Here is a 15,121-nt window from a genome sequence, read left to right as displayed (position 1 = left end):
AAGTCTTCACAGCACTCTCATTTTGTCTACGATGATTTCAAGGGGCGATACGTTGCGCTTTTTAATATGCATGGTGTTTTAGACAACTACAGAATGTTGTAACTATGCTATGAGTGCCTGTCACAAGTCATTTTCGCGCAGGAACTCTACGTCAAGGGGGATATACTTTACCGCAGCACATAGTCACATAAAGATTGCTAATAAGCAAAAACTCAAAATCAAAAATATTGATTAGAATGTAAACATCTGGGAAGTCGTTTATATGAGAAAGCCGTAGGCCATCTCAATATACAGTGTTAAATACCCATTTTCTAGAAATCACAAAAGCTGCTTCTAACTTCGGATACACAACATCAATTTGTAATGGACATATCGAAACCAATCTCGCCAGGTGCGGAGGAAAGGCGGCCGCTGTGTTACGACCGAGAGGAACAACCCGCGACGAGGTAGTGGCGAAATTTATTCATTACAATTTTAGTCAAAGCTAGTGACAAATTTAGTCGGACAACAATCTGCTCATGACAAATGCCAAGTCGCTTCAGATACACAGGTGTACCGCTTATTTTTTAGCGTGCGATGTGTAGCGCTTATGTATTTCTGTCCGTATATATCATAAATAAGCGCAAAACATTCTTTCTCCGCTCTCCAGGAAGATTCGCCGTAGCAGATGCCCGTTACGTTTATGCTGTGCAGAGAAAAAAAATTGGCAGTATCCAACGCACTCCGTAATAACCCTTGAAGGCGATAGCAGTGTGCACTTTGAGGGGTGCATTAAGTTACGCAATCGGGGACGAGACTTGCAAGGTGTAACGAGCCGCAGCGTGAGACACGCTTGCGTACTTTGCCGTTCTGAGGCGACTGCATAGTTCATTCACCTCACCCTCTAACCCCCCCCCCCCTCGAAGCTTTGGGCAGTGTCGGGGTGTTTCACTACCTCCGAGATCGGCCCACGTTTCACTAATCAACGATGGCATGTGATGACTTCATCCAATAGCATCTGATAACGTCATATGAGGACGTCACTTCAAGCCATTCAAGCATATGACGTTATCGCATGACATGGGGTGACGTCACTTTATGGCATTCCTTCCACATAAGTTGCTCGGTCTGAGAAGCCAACGCGGTTTTTCTGCACCAATTTCACTCCTGCCATCCTTCGCTTGAGGTCACCGCACAACCACAGACTCAATATAGAAATTGCGGTTTCTTCAACAAAGCGCCAACGAAACGAATAAGCACAAACGTCATGCGCCAGAGTAACTCAATCCACTGCTGCATGTAAGATGAAAAGGTACCGCTGCGACGCGGTTTCATTGAAACTTTTTGTCTTCTTCATCACGGGAAGAGCAGATTTGGCATTACCAGCGGCCGCGATTCATTCGCGTTTGGCGCTCAATTTCGTGACAATATCTGGGGTTTTACGTCCCAAAGCCACGATATGATTACGATGGCTGAAGTAGTGGAAGGTGCCGGGAATTTAGACTGCCTGGTGCTCTTTAACGTGCCCTGACATTGCGCAGTACACGGGATTCTACTATTTCACCGCCACCAAAACGGGAACGCCGCGGCCTAGATCGAACCCGCGATCTTGGGGTCAGCAGCCGAGAACTGTAACCGCTTAACCACCACGGCGGACACGCTCGATTTCGATATTGCCATTGAGGTTCGATGGTAATATCTCAAAGTACACACAATTTCTTTGATTTCTTTTTTACGGTTACGCAAGACAGTGTGACGGCATACCACGTTATTATATTAACAATTATCGAAGCTCACAATGAAAAAGCTAATGAACGAATGCTTTCTAGTTGATAATTCATATGTAACTTTGGCCGAGGCAGAGTATTCCCGCCTTCGCGCAGACCTTGTGTGCCGAGAGCACAGATAGGTAACTATCAAAGCATTTTATTAAAGAATACGTATTCTAAATTTAGAAAAAAAAACACCCATGTAGATCTACCATACAGTATTGGCAGTTTCAGATTCATGATTTCGTGATGCTTGGTGCAGCCCTCAGCCTTTCTGGTTTTTCGAGTGTCACCGCGAATGTGTGTGTTTCTTTACTGTATAGGAAGAGCGAAATCGGCCGCTTTTTGTGTTCCTTAATTTGATAGCCAGTTGGTGTCGTAAAATATATGTGTATTCGCTCCGAATCCTAGTATTATAACGCGCTCACAATTGGGCGGTGCTCCGCTATGCTGCTTGCTGCGGTTGCGCTGCGCATATTCATCGGGCTTGCGCTGAGACGCTGCGGGCCTCGTCGCCAACCGGTATAAACGTCACTGCGAGGTAGGTGATAAGCATCTGGGCCACTTCTGGGTAAACGGAAGACCTTTTATATTACGTGAATTTTAATCGTTCACACTACTTCCCAACAGGCTTATCCCATGCTTCAAGTCTTCGCACTTAACGTGCTTCTGCGTTTTCAAGACCTGTTCACAAGTAATATGTCAGGCTGCACTCAATACCAGGCACACAGCGAACTGAAGCATGAAGGACAGCCATTTTTTTTTGTAGATGTTTATCCCTTTATGGCCCACTACTCTCCGGCGGCAACAGCTTGAAAACTATTGTATTCTTTAATGCTCCCTCCTGCATGACACTGCTGGTGCCATCAGTGGAAAGCAGTGCTGGGCACTATCGAAGATACATGTATCTTAGATACTATCTTAGATACTCTTTGGGTATCTTGTATCTGTATCGCGATACGTCTCGCAAAACAAGTATCTGTATCTGTATTTCCGATACTTTGAAGGATGTATCGTGTATCTTAAGATACAAGATACTGCTTTCGCTCCACCACCGTGCGAAGCAATAAACGTTGGCTGAGCTTCGCTTCTCAAGCTGATACTGCTGCCACTAAGTCACCAGAATAAAGCTAAAGGCAGTTACATTATTTGATATTTCCGCAAGAGTTTTCCAGCGAGGATAGGCGATAAGCTCTGAGCGTCCCTGTATATTGGTTGAGCCGAGTTACGAGGTGGCACTCGCGACGTCTCGACAGACGAGTGCGCGAACATCTGCGCCCAGCCGAATTTTTTTAATCGTTTTTTTTAGTTTTGTCAGTGCCATGTCCACTTGGCACTTAGCCACTCTCCTTTACCGCGTACTACAATGCCTGCGGCGCCTTTCGCACACATGCTGATGACGCTGAAGTGTCATTATCGAAGTTCCTCTTGTGTGGTGCTTCGTTACGAAGTCTGAAGAATGCAAGAATGACGGGTTGCTTTGCGTCTCGTGGCTTTTGCACTTCGACGATTTGAAGGATCTCATGGATGTAAATTTGCATTACATGCGATGAGATTTACTAATATGTAAATAAGATTCGAACAGCTATAGTACTAACGGTACCGATGCTACATTTAACAGAACAAGCATTCACCTAACAGACGTTATCTTGGCGTACGTCTTTTTTTATTTTATTCAAAGAGGTTTTAAAATCATAATTTGATTGTTAGCAGACGTTCTTTCTTAGCTGTCCATTCCATACATTACATATGACTTTTTTTTTTCTGCCGGTCTGCTTACTGCAATATGCCATGCTGCCAAGGTAAGCTCTGTGCTTTATTCCCAGTTTTAACTGTCTGCGTCGTTTCTGCTACTGTTTACATATTTATATTCCACTTGAATTTACTGCTATGTAATGGTGATGTTGAGAACAAATACATAATCATCTGGGCGCGCCTTGAGTATACAGTAACGACAATTCAGCTAACTGCTAAGTAAAATAGAAAAATTGAGTTGGCATTATAATAACGTAAATTATTAGGCACCATCTTAAATACGTTCGCAAAGGTATTCGAGAAACACTGTTATACCAAAATCTCCGTTTTTGTCATGAGCGTCCCAAAGAGTCGTTTTATGCCATTTTCCATAGGCACTGAATTTAATTGTCGTAGCTATGAGGGGTTACTAACCACGGTTGTCCAGTGGTTAGGGTGCTTGACTGTTGGCCCGGAGGTCGCGGTAGCCAGATTTCGATTGAGGGAAAATGGTAAAGGCCCGTATGCTTATATGTGGGTTTTAGAACCCCAGGTGGTTCGACGTAAAACGCAACAATTAATAGCTCCTAGGGGTGCTTCGTGTATCGTGTTTTTGTACTTATTTGATGTGTTTGATACGGAACCGCTTTTATATTTGACATAGATATATTTGTTTTCGTTGTTTCGGCTTCCCTGAATTCTATTACTGTTGCCAATCACCAGGTAATCGGATCTAGTATAAGTGGCAAGAGTGTTAATAGCGGCGGTGTCCTGCAGCGCTTTGCGCAACTGTACAATACGTGTGAAACGTTTTTGGGCTTCACATGTTCTTGGTGACGTACACCTCTCCGGTGATCCGTTATTGCAAAAACTGTAATATGTTTACCGGCAAGGTAGAACTCCACAGCGGTATTTGCTCCATTGTGCGGAGGCTTCTTATTGAAGTTCATATGGTTAGTTGACAACTCGCTTACTGGTCAACAAGCAGAGCAGCGACTCCCATGAATTACAAACGCTACAAGCAAGAAGCGCTATCAGCGAAATGTATAAAGAGCAGTCACGTTAAGTCGCTAACACAACACCAATAAGTTGTTTCGGAAGGAAACAGATATACCTTGAGCAAGAAGTACAAAACTTTTCAGATACTAACAGAGTTTCCATTCAAGTGAAACACAATTAGTCGCAGTTAATAAATTTGCAAGCGAACATTGATGTGCATAGGCGTTTAATTCTGCATTATATAGATATATAATAACACATTTGAGAATGTATCGAAGTATCTTAAGATACAATTGGAATGTATGGTATCGGATACAATCAGTGTTGCAGTATCTTGTATCTGTATCTCAAATACTTTTCGCCTGAGTATCTTGTATCGTATCGCGATACAATTTCAAAGTATCTTTGCCCAGCCCTGGTGGAAAGTGACCAAGCCAAAGCATATTTGGCTTCAAACAAATTTGTATAGGCTACTACACCCCTTCTTTAGGGCACATGTCATAGGTTGTTCAATATTCGACCGTGGCAGCGCAAGTGTTATAGCTGTCCAATGTTAATCTGAAGCAACGCCTCAATATTCAGCTATGAATGAAACATTTTTTGTTCTGCCAATATTAGTGGCTTATTTTACGTGACAGCATAATTCCATAATGGAGATATTTCGTTCATCGTTTACGCATACAAGAGTTCACTAGATACTGTATAATGAAATTATCTTTAGGCATCAACAGTTACGAGAATCGAAGAGCGTTAGAAAAAAGTACTATAACCCTTATATGGTTTTGAGAAGATACAGTGCAACACTCGTCATCACTAAAACATACGAATTGCTGAAACCAAGTGAGCGGATCAATAATTTAGGCATCATCAGAAACTATCCTTATCAATTGTATCTTACACATCGCTAGATATAACTTAGACCGCGTGAAGCTATTCAAGTGTGAACACAGTTCTGCCTTGTTGATAGCGCTCGCTCTGTTTTCATTTTATTTGTACGCAGTACGCATTTTATCTCAGTGTAAACAGTGACTCGCTCGATTAGCGAATCAAGCAAAGTCTTCTGTTTTTTCAACGTCTATTTTTCGTCATCACCACCAGGTGGACACTTTGGCCTTTTTCCGTGTTCCTAAAACATCGGCGCCCAGTGTAACGTCATCATCGGTAACAACGACATCGCATTTTATAAATACATCCGGGATATTTCCTGAACCGGGACATCATGTTCCATCCTCTGGCCTAGACAAAAATGTATGCACGGGGCCGCTCTGCCGCTTCTTAGCACATTGGTTGCGGTATAGCATCGACTACACCGTTGACCCGTGCAAGGACTTCTACAAGTACGTCTGCGCGAGCTTCAGAGGCCAGAACGTGTTCAGACACGTAAGTGAGAATAGCTACGGTCGCACACACACGGACCCTATACTGTTGGTTCTCTCTCTTTGCTTCATGTGCCTAAAATAAATACAGCGTAACTCTTGCAATAAACATTGATTATGTGTGGAGTCAACGGTGCGCGAACGCCGTCAAGGCGCTGCGGTGGCGACTCACGGAGAATAAATCGTACCATCAATCTTCAGCTACTGAATATTCATGATTTCCATTAGGTTGCGCTAGGTTAGGTTAGATTATATGTTCGCATGTTAGACTAGTATTCGTATCCCCATTAGTGGTCAAATTAACGTCTTTTGGAATGGCTACCTGCATTGCCCCGCATTCTTCCTTCAATACAATTTTAGCATGGCGATTTGTGTTTTTCGCGCTTATTTAAACTTATTTTTAGAACATTAGAATACTGTAAGAAGTAGCAAACACAAGGCGTCTGCTTTATTTTTTTATTGCAATTAGCATTAAAACATGCATGTGAAAACTTGTGTGGGTAGAGTGTAAGTTACTGAAAAGGTAGATACAATAGCAATATTTTGTAAATATAAAGCTCGTGTGCACGTGCTCGGCTTGTCATTGGTGTGAGCTCCATATGTACGTGTAATATATACGTGATTCCACAAACTCCTAACGGTAAGGCACGCATCACTGGATACTTCGCGAAGTCCCTGAAGTGGTCGCTGAAGCACACGCACCACAGTATTACACACGAGACGGTCGCTTGTGTTCTTGCTGGGGAACATCGTAATAAAACGTCGCACCAACAAAACGACGGTTCGCGTAAAATGGCCCAGCATATACCCAGTTTACCCATAATAAAACTCGTTATTGGTCCGCACCTGTTCCAATACTAATGCTCTGTATGTGTAGTTTAGGCCGTTCTTTTGACGTCACCATTACGCTCACTCTAGAAACAGAGTGTTTTTTCATACACAGGTGCTTTCTGTCCTCGTTTATATAGGTTGCAACTGCCATCGATGTCGCCACACTAACAGGACCTCATCAGTGGTGATTTCCCAGCTTCCAATCAACTCTCGTGGCAGAAAGCAGCTGCGATGTACCAAGCATGTATGTCTTTCACCTCGGCATACGGGACGGAGGTAAGCGTGAATAGTGCCTTATGAGTGATGACGAACGTTCGTTTAAAACGTGCTGAACGTTGTATATGCAAAGAAGTTTTTCAGCGGGCTTCTTTTATAAGTGCTATGTAATTGAAACGGAGCTCCATCGTCGAAGGTGTGCTGAAATAATTTAGTGCACACCATTGCTGCTGCAAACTAGCGCATAATGGCGTTTACCTAATCTAAATGCAAGATGCGACACGAACATATAGTAGTAGGCTATCTATATAAGGACATATCATGACCGTTCCCTTCACGTCCGCTGAGACCCCTTTCTTTTCCACAACACACCCAGCTACAAAATCGCTGGAAGGATCGCGCTGGATCAGCATTAGGGGTGCAAATGTGCTGCGTGATTAGTACGCAGTGAGACAAGGACTGGGGAGTAGTCTGAGTGAGACCCAAATGAAGTAACGAGAGGATGGAGACGAGTTGTATCAGCGTTATCTGTAGAGTGTAGCACAGAATTCAGCGTGGCGTATCAGTTACGTTCCTATAGCGCGTGAGAGAGAGAGGCTGCTTCGACGAAATGTAGTAGATTCCTCTAACTTTGTTCAGACTATGGCAGTAAACTATTGATGCTCTTAGAAATACGCTCCTTCGCCGGCAACAAAGTGTCACCAGCAAAGAAGTCATAAATTATAATATCCTAGAGTCGTTCTTCGTTCCAGTCATGGCCTTTTGCACGTTCGGAACAGGAAACATGGATTAAGGCGAAATGTTTTAGTAAAAAGGGAGAGCAAGGTGCTTTCGCAGATGTCTAGCGATGTTTACCTAACTGAAATATCTTCGAGGTGCCTTACATTGATTTCGCTACTGTACGTCGGCCAAGCTGACGCAAGATGAGACCAGTGCACATCATGTCTAACCACGTAGCCCGGTCGGACTTTAGGACGACAGTTTAGCATCTCTTCTACTGCTAGGGCACTGTAGCCATGTAGGTACCGCGGCCGTTACAAGGTGCCGGCATGTGCCAACGCCACACCCATCTCACGGAGAAGCGGGCGCAACACATTCACATAAAGGCCATGATGTTCACTGTCATGGCGGCTTTGCGCTTGTCATGTGAGATATTGTGCTGCCTGGTCCACCTGAATGAAACAACCAAAACATTTCTCTGAAGTGCTGCCTACTTCTGCACATGTGTGAGGCAAAACGCTATGAAGTGGTTGGAGAAATTTCTCGACACGTAACAACAATAGCTATAGCTGTGGTAACTATCATCGTAATATTGAAATCTAACAAGTTGTTCAATATCTACCGCGTCGCCTCTGTTATGGTTTGATTGGTACGTTCGAATGTGTGTTTAGAGCCACGTGGAATGCGATATCACTCCTGCACATTGATTTAGCAGAATGCCAAGCATGTCATGGTGGCTCTCTTGCAAAATAACTCTTGTAAAAATCTCCTGCTTCATTCACTTCCTATGAACCGAGCAGGGGACTGCGCGTCAGACGTAGCGACCGGCAGCAAGTCAAACACCAGAAATTGAACATAACGAGGCGCTAAGTTACGTGGGCTATCATATTGATAGCCGTATAATGGGGTTTATTTCTAAGGCGTGAAGCATCCTCATGTATCACTCAATTGCTACGTGACGTCTACTGACTAAGAATGAGTATTCCACACTCGCCGTCGTGGCTGCGAGCGGCGCTGACTAACACTCCCATGATTGCAGTGAACATAAACACCCAATAACGTGGAATCAAAGCGGACCACCGCTGTAGCTCAATTGCTTTTGTGTCATAACTATCATAATACAGTTAAAACCTACGAATAATGTACCTTAAACCTTCCTTAGCTTCCTTCTGTGTTGATTTCATTAGGTTGTATAGAACAAAGACACGAGCCCTCGATGAATTCTCCCTCTTTCGTTCAGCCTATAAAAAAATAAGTGACATTCTGGGTGGCAAAATAATGGAATGGTTTCATTGTGCCAACGCAGTTTACAAGAAGTCTCGCTTGCATCTACAGTGCTGCACCTGATCTATCAAACGGCGTAAACGTCTATGCATTCACGCTGAACTTTTTTTTTGTCCAGTTCCTATGCAAAAGGCGCTACGATTCATATTTTTTAAAGTTTCTTGCTTGGCATATTTTTGGTGCATATTTATCGCGCCAGTTTCACGTACACAGTGCCTACAAAGTTAGCGCGCTGCGTATCTTGGCAATGCAACCAGTTTTTGCTGAAAATTGAATGATGTCGAAAAGAAATTGCGGTAAGTTGTTACTTTTTGTGTCGTTGTCACAAAACATAGGTCGACAGTATTACTTTGGATTAGCTTTTTCTATGAAGAGGGCATTACAACGACTACGTTAAATTACCTTACCGATTAGAAATTCCTAGTAATTTATCTGTTTAAACATAGATCATCGCGCATAGTATACATGCGACATCCACTATTTCACAAAGCGCAATCACTTCGAAAAAATTTGAAGCTATGTCACATCGTCGCAAAGAATGAAAGTAGCGCTATCTTCAGAAGTACATTGAGACTGGATGCAGTTTTTGATATCATATTTTGCAAGTCCTGAACTACACATGTTCGTGAAAGCTTTGTCAGTGGCGCCTATTCACAGCGCATTAGCCAGCAAGTCGCTTCACGTAAATTACTTCATGCATCACAGCAGAGTGCGGGTAGTCATCGACGTCAGCCATCAAAAAGGAGCATATGTGACACCCGAAACCAGCGTCGGTACATTCTCAGGAAAGGCTACCGCACCGACTCAAGATCAATAAAAACTGTTCAAGTTGTCTTTGATAACGTTCATCAAAACTGTAATTATAATTCTAGTAAGACCACTTTCACATTTAGACCGACTTTTCAGAAAAAGATATTTCGTCATTTTTTTTTACCGGTCAGTCTTTGTTAACATCCAGTTAACACTCCTAGAATATATGCATTCATGTTATCTCAGGGTTCTCCGCTAACACGGACATGTTTATAACGCAAGTATCAGTTGGTGCCCGATTCAACACGCATGTGGCTGAAGCAACGCGCCTACAACGGTTTTCGTTCGCGCTACACCGGCAATTTCTTCGCTGCAGGAGAATTTGCGACTACTTCGGTGCCGCTGATCCTGGTGAAATAATTGTTCAACGAACTTAAGATGTCGCCACGCAGTGCACATGTTATAAAGTTGACTGTAATCTGTGAAGCCAATCACATCGGCATTTACTTTTAGAAAAGAACTGAATACATCTTGCAAGGTAGGATTTGCCGGGTAATCAGCACATAGCTGTCTAATTTATTCGCCATGGACATTTCGGAGAAGTGGGCCATGTTCCTAACGGCGTACGTGACCGACTAGAACTAGATACTTCAACGACGTGAACAAGATACTGAAGAAACAGACAGTTAACGACGTGTACCAGACACACACGACTGTTTTTTATATATATTGCCGTATGATTTTCGAAAACTGCTTAATTATGTGATAATTGAGGCTGGAATGCAAACAAAGCATTTTAAGCAATGCGAGGTCTGCAGCCAAACATCACGTGCGTTGTCGCTACGAGTGCCTTTGAAAATATGTCTTAGAACAGGGCTTTGTTTTTCAGTATTATCCTGCATTTATCATGGCTTTACCCACCACGTGTAACACGTATAACGGGTCTGGTGGTTACAGGGCTTGACTGCGGACCCGAAGGTCCCGTAATCGGAACTCGGCCGCGGCCGCATTTCCATTGAGACGAAATGCTAGAAGACCGTATACTCAGATTTAGGTGCAGAATAAAGAATACCACATAGTGAAAACTTCCGGAACCCACCTCTACGGCGTCCCTCATAATCATATCGAAGTTTTGGGAAGTAAACCCCAACAATTATTATTATGCACTATGAATCTCTTACACCTCTGAAATTTTCAAGCATTTGAGCACTCTCTCAACTCAATATAGCCAATAATGAGGAATATGACTAAGTTTCCATCCTGTATAGAAGCGTCTATGTTCTAGTATTTATTACAATTATTACGACTATGCAGTAATATAAGTATCACTTCATGCTTTGAGTTACGTGAAGTCTCCTCAAAACCGCGCTTTTCCATCAGCGCATAAGTGTTTTATTTATTCTAGTTAAAGCAATTTAGCCCTCCTGAGAAATATTAATTCTTAAATCTCAAACACACAGCTTTTGATGACGATCGCCGCGTCTACTGCTACTTACGATATAATAGCGATGTCACCACTCATCAATAGTCTTGCAGTCTTTCCGCTAATTATGCTATTTTTATGTGGAAGTACCCGTGATATTGCGCGAAATATTTGTTAACAATGTGTTCATTTGATAATAAAATGTGCTGTTTCTATCGCAGACGTCCTACCTTGTGGACTGGATGAAATCGTTAAACCTGGACTTGCTTGACAGGCGTACACTTGCGACGGTCAATCCGGCTGAAATGATGGTGCGCGGCTCTCTCGACTTCGGTGTCGAGGCTGTCATCTCCATCACCTTCCACAACAGGAATTTTTTGTTCGGAAAGAGACTAATGGTGGTGAGATAACAAATTACCGTCAAACATTTTCAACCCCGATAACGAAGCCGCATCGGCGTGTAAGCGCTTTTAGATGTAGTTGGATTAGTAATACTGGTGAAGGTCAAACACTCTTCGTAGAAACCAAATTTACTTAACAACGTGAACGTCGAACCGTAAGTCCGTTGTAATCAAGGCATTTCTTGGCGTCGATGTTCCAGCAAATCACCTACTTTGCGACCCAGTCTGGCTACGAAAGTTTGAGGTTGGCTTCGTGGCAACTTTCTGGCCACTTTGGAACTTCGACTTTGGTTCACTTTGTAGCCAAAAGGCTTAATGTGGCGCTGGTATCTAACGACATTATGTTCCTTGCGGACCACCCCAGAGTCGCCAGCAAGTGGTGTTGTCCATAAATTCTCGAAAAACCCCAAGCGAATATACACCAAGCTAAAAGAAGAAGTGTCAGAACTTAGAAATACCCGAAATAATGGATGCTACGTGTGAAAACTCGTTATTGGGCTATATTGTACCGAGGAAATGAAAGGTAAAAGTACAACAAATAAACAGTGTATACTGATAGCGGTGAGTCGGCCGTCCGTTAATCTGATCAGCGCTAAGGCGCGCCGGCACTTATACATGAGCCATTCTAGATTCTAGGCTTATCGTTGGTGTTTGGGTTAGTTCCACAATGAAATGTAGTGTTCGCGTTGCGCGCTCAAGCTTATCAGAACATTCTAAAATAATCGGGAATGTTCGACATAGCGGTGCGGCACGCGCAAGGTAGTGGTTATACGTGTAACGGGTTGGTTACATGAAAACAAGTGCGCGTAGCATTGTTCTGAAAAGGAGACACTAGTATACGATGTCGTCAAGGAGACGGAGACACGTATTCGATGTATAATGCAAACGCCAGACACGGCGTTTGCCTTATGTGTGGTTGTTCGGTTTTATATGCTCATTCTTTGTATGAGCTGTACGCGCTGGCCAATAAGTATGTGCCAAATTCATAACCGTGCATTTTCTTCCTCTGAAAATTTTATACATAGCAATCATCGGCCTCTAACTAGTGTGAGGTCTACGGGGTGCCCGAGCTAATTCTAGGCAGAGTTACAAAATATAACGACGCACTCCATCCCGACGCACCCAAATGCATTTTGCTGACTATTGATGGAGTGAGTCACAGAATTTTTTGTTTGCTGCCTAATTGCATAATCAACCATGAATAATCATCAACTTATGGAGAAACAAAGCTGGGCGAAAAATTCCAATGAGAATGTTGTGGATAGGTTAGCGAAACCTACAATGAGACAGTTTCTAACATAATATTTCTAAGTATTGTCTTTCTCTGCTTACTACAATTGCCCGCGAAATGCAAAATTTTACCACGTGACGTAGGCGCTTGCGCTCCGTGATTGCAGTGTTCGCTAACGTTCCACGCACCAACGACATGCTTCCCTCGGGGCACCTAACGACAGCGATAAGCAGACGCTGCAACTTTCTCATTTGAGCTTTTTCACCAGTTTCGTGCTTCATAAGTAGGTTAATTATTCTTGCCTAATTAAACAAAATAAACATAACACAGAATAGAGTGGGCCTCACTGCACGCGATAGCCAACAACACGCATTTGGTCGCGTCGTCGTAGATTGCATCGGTATATTTTAAAACTCTGGCTAGAGTTAGCTGGGACACCCTGAATAATGTAGTTATTTAAGGAGTTCCTAATCATCAGAAAAGTTCTTTATGTTACGGTTGAGTAACTATTCAAGTACTGTAAAGTCTAAAATGACAACTGTAAAGAACTGCGACTCCCATATAGACCTACATTAATTATCTGATTGTCCACTGGAAAAGATGAAAGAGAAGTTGGAGATTCCCGCTGTTCTTAGGCCCTTAGCATTGGCCTTAGGTCCTTACCATTCCAAGAAGGGTCTAATGGATTGGCAAGAAAGGTGAAATTACGTTCGCCTCTGGGTGTCAGAGACATCAAGGCGAAATCCTCTTCAGCTTTCTTGCGCCTTTATTGAACGCTTCCCGGAATGCTCTTCTATTCTTTTTGGAGTCGCTCGAGTGGTCAAGTGGCGTTAAATGAAGTGACGCGACCACCTTTCTTGATGCTTTGGTTGATGACGAAGATGGTAATGATGATGAAACATAAATCGGCGCTTTATACCGGGCTGGCAGCTATCGAACACCAACTCGTCATGCAATCACGTGGTGTGACGCCTGGTGCGATTGAACGCTTTTGTCATGCGATATTACTTCAATTCACGTCACTCATTTACCGACGTGCCACATGTATAGGGTCCCCTTACAAAGCGGTTTCAAGCACTGGAGTGGTTCTCTGGTAAATACTCGACTGCCAAGTAAAATACCTGGGTTCTATTTCAAAGACAACCAAGAATTTCCCTATAGCGAAGTAACATATGGCTAGGGCTCTGTTTCTTTTAAGGGCGAAGAACCTTAGGGCCCAGGCTTGTCGGTTCATCCGCGTCCGGGCCGTCACGGTACACTAAACCTAAACCGACAGCGCTCGCGCCAAGGAGAAGTCTTCTTCCTATTGCTCTTCGAGCGCCTTGATGATGATATGTGGGAGCGTGCTCGCGCGAAAGAGAAGTCTTCTTCCTCTTATTGGCCGAAGTTTGTCCGTCCATCCGCGCCCGGCCGTCACGGCACAAGAAACCGAAACCGGCAGCACCGTGTACAATCAAAGCCAAAACCATCTCTGAAAAAAGGTTAAGAAAATCGAACAAGCACAAAAATAAATTGACAGAAAACTGTAAAAACAAAACATCTAAAGGGTAACAAAACGTGAACAAGCAAAAAATAAAATGAGAAAACGCCGTAAAAACACCAACATTAAGCGCCAATCGATCACGCATTTGACAGCACATGCGCGCTGTAGTGAAAAATACACGTGAGTGACGGCTGATTTGCGGTAACATCGAACGACGCCCACGTGCTTCGCCCATTCATCATCATTCACTTCGTGGTGATGCGGTGATTTTTTTCTCGTGTTTCCCAACAAAAACGAAAAAAAAAACTTAAGTGCCGCACAAATTGGACAAACCTCACCGCTCACCACAGATCCCCTGAATGTGACGAAAGCATATCCCGGGGTGGAAACCCCAAACAAGATTGCGCACAAAACGCCAAGCGCACGCGTCCAGCCAAGCAAGGCGACACACGTCGTGCAACGGAGAATATGTCAAACAGATGCAAGTAGCACCACGCTGCTGGAATGGAAAGAATTAAAGACTCATGCATAAATTGAAAAGGGGCTTTCTGGGCAGATATTTGGTTGGTATTTACTTGCAGAGTACGTGGTCGGAATTGGTTCCAAATTCGCTGTCTCATGTGTGTCGTGTGGTAAACGTCACTTGCCATCCGCCGCCATAGAGTGAAATCCCCACATTTTTTTTACTGAGTTTTGGCGAGCTCACGTCAGTTTTTGCATGGAAAGCGGCGGCCAGCATCTGGTTTAAGGCTTTCACCGTTAACTTGTCGCCTGTGGTTGATCCTCTTGTTATAGAGGGCTATAAAACCTACAGCTGTCACTATTACCGTCATTATACACGTACATTTTCACGAACATTATTCATTCGCTCTTCCTTAACAGATGGACTACAGCAAACAACAAGATATATGGCAAGCTGAGAAGC

Source organism: Rhipicephalus sanguineus, chromosome 4, assembly GCF_013339695.2.
Source record: "Rhipicephalus sanguineus isolate Rsan-2018 chromosome 4, BIME_Rsan_1.4, whole genome shotgun sequence".
Lineage (NCBI taxonomy): Eukaryota > Metazoa > Arthropoda > Arachnida > Ixodida > Ixodidae > Rhipicephalus > Rhipicephalus sanguineus.
This window is presented reverse-complemented; position numbering follows the sequence as displayed.